Consider the following 6,699-nt stretch of genomic DNA (forward strand, 5'->3'; position numbering starts at 1 on the left):
GGAGCAGAGCTCCTCCAACCTGCCCCAAGAAGGTGCACTAGCAGCATCAACACAGGGTACAGTTGTTTACTATAAATCCAGAGTTAACATTAATGTATACATTTGGACATAATAGGAATCTCAAATTTACAAGGTATATATTTTTTATATATTTTTACAAGTTATATATTTATAGAGCTGCAAAAACAAGTCACATGCATTCAAATCCAATGGGTTCACATTACATACATTCATGCCTGTCATTAACATTTGTAAGACTTTATGTGAGCAGTTGTAGTTCATGTGAATGCTTAGGAATTAGTCCTTCAATCCAAAAGATAAAACTTAATGAAGAAATAGAAATTCACTTTCCAACAAGTTAATTATTCTTAATGTTGCATACTACTGCTGCTCAGCTTAATGTTTTAAAGACCCTAAATTATCCAACCTGACAACCAAAGCAGGACTTTTGTGACCTAACAGTACACTCACTTTTCAACACAGTAAAATCACGTTGTTTTTTTTTTTTTTTTTTTTTTTTTCATAAGGTTTTCTAGCCACACCACTGCCATTATGCGTGCAACTCAAAGTCCAAGAACACAGGGATAATCGGACTATTGTAGTCACCATCTCTAAGCAATGGCCAGGAGAACAAACAATGTCCCACAGCCACACCAAAGATCCCCGTGCTGCACAACATGTCTGTAAGAAAAAGCTTACATTTATCAAACAAAAAAAACATAGGACTTCCATTGTTCATTTGTAGAATAAAACTATTTTACAAAATTTACCATAGGATGACTTACCACCCAGTTTTGCCAAGCAGATTCCAGCCCTGCTGTGCTCTGACAGGCCGCTGAGCGGTGCCTGCACCTCTGCAGTCTCGCAGCTTGTTCCCTAATTCTGGACATTTGCTATTCTGCCACCGTTCTCTAGTTTTCTGCTTTCAGTGTAATATAAATTGCTTTGTGTATTTAAATTTCTAATCAACGTGGTGGAAATGTTGTACAATTACAACATTAAGGGGACTTTCTGTAATTTGAAAAGGAAATTACACAATTTAATTAAATTTTAGTGCTGTCAAACCTGACCTATAGTACTGATTTATTTCTAGGTACTCTAAACCAAAGCCAAACATCCAGCAGTAGAACCACTTTTCCCTTGTAAAACCTCATTATACCTTTGAGCTCTGCCATAAGTTTCAAGATGAGTAGTCTTATTTATATTTGTACTTAAAGAAATACCTGATCCAACTATGGGTTATCTTCAAATGTTTCTGTTTGGGAAAATATTTTAATGACATTGTCAATAAGGAACTTTAAAATGGAAACATCAGTAAACGTTCATTATTTGAATTTAAACATTTTTGCCAGAAAGGACATCCAAGTGTCAAAGATGCTGGTAGAGTGGAAAAATCTGAGTGCCAAATGGCTTTGCAGTGGAGTCCAAACAACCAACCTTTTGTAAATAACTGATTCTAGTCTTTCAACTTATTAAAGCCGAAATCCAAGTTGTCTTGATTTTTCTAACTATTTCAGAATTAAATGATTACTTCCCAGCTTTTGGGGTTAACATTTGATTCTGACACGAGATGTAAATTTAACAATCCACACTAGCATTAGTCTAAATTGAAATGCATGAAAGGCAGCTGAGAGGAGGAGTAGGTGTTGATCAGAAGCCTAACATTTTTAACTTTGCACAGCTCCTTTTTCAACAGAATTTTTATTTTTCTATAAATATAGTGCTGTATCATAAAGCCTTTTTTCTTTTTTTTTTTTTTTTTTTTTTTTTTTTGGTAGCTGATAAATAATGTATGACTAGACATAAATCTAGTCCAAGTCTAGCTTTGGACATTCACAGCCTCCACTGTAGAATAAATTTATAACTGACTGACTTTAACAGCCTTCTTTTTCAGAAGTTCAAAGCATTCTGTACCTGTCTGCACACTTCGTAAAGTTTGCAGTACCTGGGAGATTTTTAACCTTTCTTAAAGAATAAAAATAAATAAAAAAGAAAGATAATAAAAATATAAATAATAATAATAAAAATAACTGTAATGCTGATTCCTTGCAGCTTGGACTAGTCATCCTGTTCTGCATTGAAGCTACTTGCATCAAGAGCAACACTGATACTATTTAAGGATATTTCCAAGGACTGGGCTTCTAAAATAATGGTGAGAGGCAACCGTTTTCTTTGGAGGCACAGAAAGGCATATAGGTCTCTTTGAGTACTTTTTGCACATCCTATGATGGGTACCTTGAACAAAAAAAAAATGGACAGCAGCACAAACAGCTCTACAGATACCATCATGAGCCCTTCCAGGGTGACAAGGTGACAGCTCTCCCTTCTCATCCTCTGCGAGTCACCCTTGGAAGTGCATTTCCACCAGTGATTACATTTTCTTGTTCTTTACTAGTTTAAGACTTCATGCAAAAAAAAACAAGGAACCACAAGTACACGACATGATCCCCACAATAGTTCTTAGCAAAACCACCAGCAGATGATTAATGCAGTAACACAGGATGACAATGCAGCTTCTGCTTAAATATTGGAAGTTATCTACAAACCCAATTGCAAACTTTAATGAGAATTGTCTCTTCCTGAGCAGAACCCCTGTTAATCTATTCCTTTCCCACTCTCTCCCTTTCTTTACTCAGCATTGCTGATAGGGGTTGTGTTGTCACTTTGGTCTGTGAGAATGAAAAGCAGGGAAGATATTCCTCTCTCCAGCTTACCCCTTCAGAATGGGATCAGAAGCCCAAAGTATAAGCTCAATGTATATTTACAAATATTTCCTTTCCCCAGAATCTTTATACTTCATGGTTCTGAACGACATGTGGCAGTGATGACAATGACAAGCTTTCTAAAACCACTGCTGCTTTTGGTAAATTTTAGCATGTTAAATGCAACATTTGTAAGGAATAATTGAGTTTGCAGACCAAAACACTGAGCTCACTTGGCATTTGTTCTGCCAGGGTCCCTTTTTGCTCTCAGTGACATGGGCACAGGTCTCACTAACTTGCAGCAGTAGTTATTTAACAGAGGGCATGACCTTCTTAGAGCGAATACATTAATAGACTACATGCTGTCAGCTTTGCAGCCACTGAAAGTCAATCAATTATTTTAATGAATCAGGAACTGGAAAGGCAGAAGGCATTTATCTCTACTTTTAGAACATTTTAGAGACTTTTTTTTTTCTTTTTTTGGACACAGAAGATGAATCAGAACCAGTTTTCAAGTTAACTTTCTTAATTAAATCACTTAAATTACACATAAAAAAAATCCACCAAAATTTAAAAGTCTTCCACAAGACCCAGGGCTAGAAGCATCAGCCAGCTAATATCCTTCTGTTTGTCCAGGACTGGGACAAACAAATATCCTGCTTCATGTGGGAGGTCACAGCATCAAGTGGGCCAAACTGCACGCTGTTGGGTTGACAACACCAGAAAACTGGGAACGCTGAAGTGCACTAAAATATCTCAGTCCCCTCCTTGCTCTTATTTCCGGGCCAGAGAAGGAATAAACAGGAACTAGTCCCTAATTTTTTAGTTTTCAGATATTATGTGAAAACAGATAAAGAAAAATTATTCTGAAGAATTCTTAGAAATGATTAATGCCAAAAGAAGGCATTATATAATAAGGATAAATAAGAATAAACCTTATTGAAGCAATACATTGCATACGTGCAGAGGTTTTGCAGAGAGGGAGAGGATGGCATCTCGTACCTGCTTGGGGGCACTCCCTAGGAAGGGTTTTGCAGGAGGAGCTCTCAGGAGCAGAGCACTCGCTGTGATGCACCTGTGGGAAGCTCAGCAGTGGCAGCTCGCAGATGCAGGAAGAAAGGAGTAGCTCTCAGTTTCTGCTCCTGGCAGTTTGCATCCCCTCAGTCTTGCTTGGAATAAAATAAAACAAAAAGTAAAATAATAAAATAAAATAAAATAAAATAAAATAAAATAAAATAAAATAAAATAAAATAAAATAAAATAAAATAAAATAATAAAATAAAATAAAATAAAATAAAATATAAAATAAAATAAAATAAAATAAAATAAAATAAAATAAAATAAACTAAAATAATAAACTAAAATAAAATTTTTCCAGTACTATCAAAATATTCAAGTCTGACATGGTTTTAAGTGAAAAGCTATGTTCCCAAAAGGCAGAGTATGTTCTTTGGATGAAACCAAGAGAACTGTCTCAATACCAGGAGCAGGTTCAGCAGATGTTAGGTCCTAGTTAATTAATCATCATCACATATAAAATCATTTTAACATGAGAACAATTAATAATGAATAATTTATCCATTATCAGAGTATTTATAAAACCTCTTCTGAGACAGTAAAATAGCTGTTATTTTTTCATATTCTCAGACTCATCACTCAACATTTCTCCAATCTGTGGCTTTGTGCACTTGGCAACATGAGCCCTGCTGCCCACTGGGGACAGCTTCACCACTCCATGTGCTGTTTGCTTTACAGGCTAGAAGTCAGTACTCAGGCAGTCACATGGGAGGATTTGTGCATATGTGTGTCTTGGAAATATGACACAAGCTGCTCTATTACTGAATTCAGATGCAAACCTAGACTACATCTCCCTGAAAGACAACGAATCTCACTCTACAGTTCAACTATCCGCATGTGAATGAGTCGTAATTTTGCTTCTCACTACATTTTCAGCAGTAATATTTGATTTCTCAGACATGCCTGGAAAGCAAACATAAAAGACGTGAACATGTCCAAAGCAAATTAATTTGTATATTAAAAATGAAACATTAACTAAGTTTTTCTGTGCAATATTTACCAATGTGTTGAACTATGCAACAGGAGAATTCAATTACTGAGAAGCTTTCCATAAGACTTTTATATATATACACAAAAATAAATGTGTGTGTGTATATATATATATATATATATATATATTAGAGGATATATGTATAAATATGTATCCTCACCTACCAAAGCTCTGAAGCTGAAGAAGAGCTTACCATAAAACACCATGGTGGATACAGTTTACCTGGTTTTAAGATGATTAACTGGTACAAGCAACATTCAGGGATGTCTTGCTCTATAGGGAAAATATTCAGCTGTTTCATCTTTCTGGACGGATAGGATAAATATACAGTATCCTTCAGATTCATGCTGGCAAAAGCTCAAGGTTTCAATGTGAATTTATCTTGGCCATAGAGTTTAATTTCAAAGCTTGTCTCACCATTTCTCCATTAGTATTACCGTATTGATCTCAACAGGTTCACAACTGATTTATACCAATGAGACACGGCGCATTTTTCTGCACTTGTGATTGATACTATGGGAGATGTTCCACAGGAGTGTTTGGGGTCAGACCAGCACTAGGTACTGCTGTGAGCCTGCGGTCAGAGCCAGGTCCCTGGTGCCCTTCCAACCACACCGGCTGCAGCAGCACGAGGACAGATCCATGCTGCACCTGTGAAGCAGCCAAAAGAGGAGATACTTGATAGCAATGATGGTCAAGTACATTTTATTTTTAAAAAGAAAATTTATGAAGCCAATATATTCTGGGAAGCATAACATTTGTTCTAAATACATGTAGATGTGTAACTATGATATATGGAGTCTTTATTCAATGCAGCTGCTGCTCCTCGGCAATACCTTTCCTTTTAAATATTCTAGGATTGTTATCAGTGTATTTCCTACCAAATTTGAACAGCTTCAGTTCTTTGTTCTTGTTATATTTATTTTTCTGTTTTAAATCAGGTTTCTAAATTTAGATAATCTGTCTGTCTTCCTCTTTGTTAAATTTGTTCTCAATTAATAAGACACTTCAGACTTGCAGAATGCAATCACATGTTAATAAACCTGGGCCTCTCTGTAGCAACATCAATTAGAGAAAGTATTTCTCTTTCAAAACTAAATCTGTGTGTTCTTCTGTTCTTTTTGTGAAGCAATCTGATGAGAGTCACTAGGAGTTTCAAAAGAAAAGTAGATTGAATATTCAAGAACAAAGAAAAACAGATAACTATATGGAAATTTTAAGGAAAAAAAAAAGTGTAAAGACGTTGCCATGTTTTGAAGTTGGACTCTTCTAAACCTCTGAAGTCCACTTCCCTATTTAAATAAATAAAGAGTATTTTGAGATTCTTTGCTAAAACTTTGTAATGTTTCACTTCAGAAGGAAAAAGTAGTCACCAATCTGGACATTATTTTTTTAATCCTTTTTTTTTTTTTTTTACATGTAAAGTTACTGATTCCTCAAAACCAAAGGTGCATTTTTCTTAAGGGGGCAAGATTATCAGAATATCTGATTGTGACACTTCCAAAAATAAAATACTATTTCCCATTTCAAAGCTATATTTTCCTTAAAAAAAAAAAAAAAAAAAAAAAAAAAAAAAAAAAAAAAAAAAAACTTTGAAAATGACAGATCAGAAGCAATAGAAGAAAAAAAAAAGCTTCAAAATTCTCAAAACTTTTTTCACATAAAACAAATAATTCCTCGATTTGAAAAAGAACTAAAAATCAAGATGTGAAATGCTTTCTTCTAATGTGGGATGTAAATTATGAAAAAATATCAGGAAAAGAAAATCGTTTCCTCATTTGCATGGTTATCGCATGCTCTGGTGATCCAGTGCAGCACAGTGCTGCTTGGAGAGAGCACTAAATTGCACCTCTCAACTTGTGCAATGACACAATGCAATTGTCAGAAATCAGAGAAATAAAAATAAAAATAAAAAATGCTCTCCTGTTT

This window comes from Anas platyrhynchos, chromosome 13 (assembly GCF_047663525.1).
Source record: "Anas platyrhynchos isolate ZD024472 breed Pekin duck chromosome 13, IASCAAS_PekinDuck_T2T, whole genome shotgun sequence".
Lineage (NCBI taxonomy): Eukaryota > Metazoa > Chordata > Aves > Anseriformes > Anatidae > Anas > Anas platyrhynchos.